Source organism: Myotis davidii, unplaced genomic scaffold (genome assembly GCF_000327345.1).
Source record: "Myotis davidii unplaced genomic scaffold, ASM32734v1 scaffold187, whole genome shotgun sequence".
NCBI lineage: Eukaryota > Metazoa > Chordata > Mammalia > Chiroptera > Vespertilionidae > Myotis > Myotis davidii.
In genome coordinates, this window is record NW_006383018.1 from 3,687,439 (window position 1) to 3,687,759 (window position 321).

Below are 321 nucleotides of genomic sequence, written 5' to 3' on the forward strand. Positions count from 1 at the left end.
CCTCATGTTTACAGGATGCTTGCTGAATCTCCAGACATTGTGCCCTCATTCCAGGAAGGAAGCCCAGGGATTTCTACCAACCTACACTCTGGTCGAGAACTATGTTGTCACAGTCACGCATGGCTGTAATGAAGCTCATGTGACTCAGTAATTCAGTTTCCAGGGAGCACAGGAAAGCAAGGGGAGGACCTTGGAATGGATGTTGAATGAATCAGTCTATGAATCCCCAATTGGTGGGGATGCAAGTGGGAGATGTGATTTCAGTGGGGATGGGTGGGTCCTGGAGTTGAAGTCAGGCAGCTGCCACGTGAGAGGCTAGGT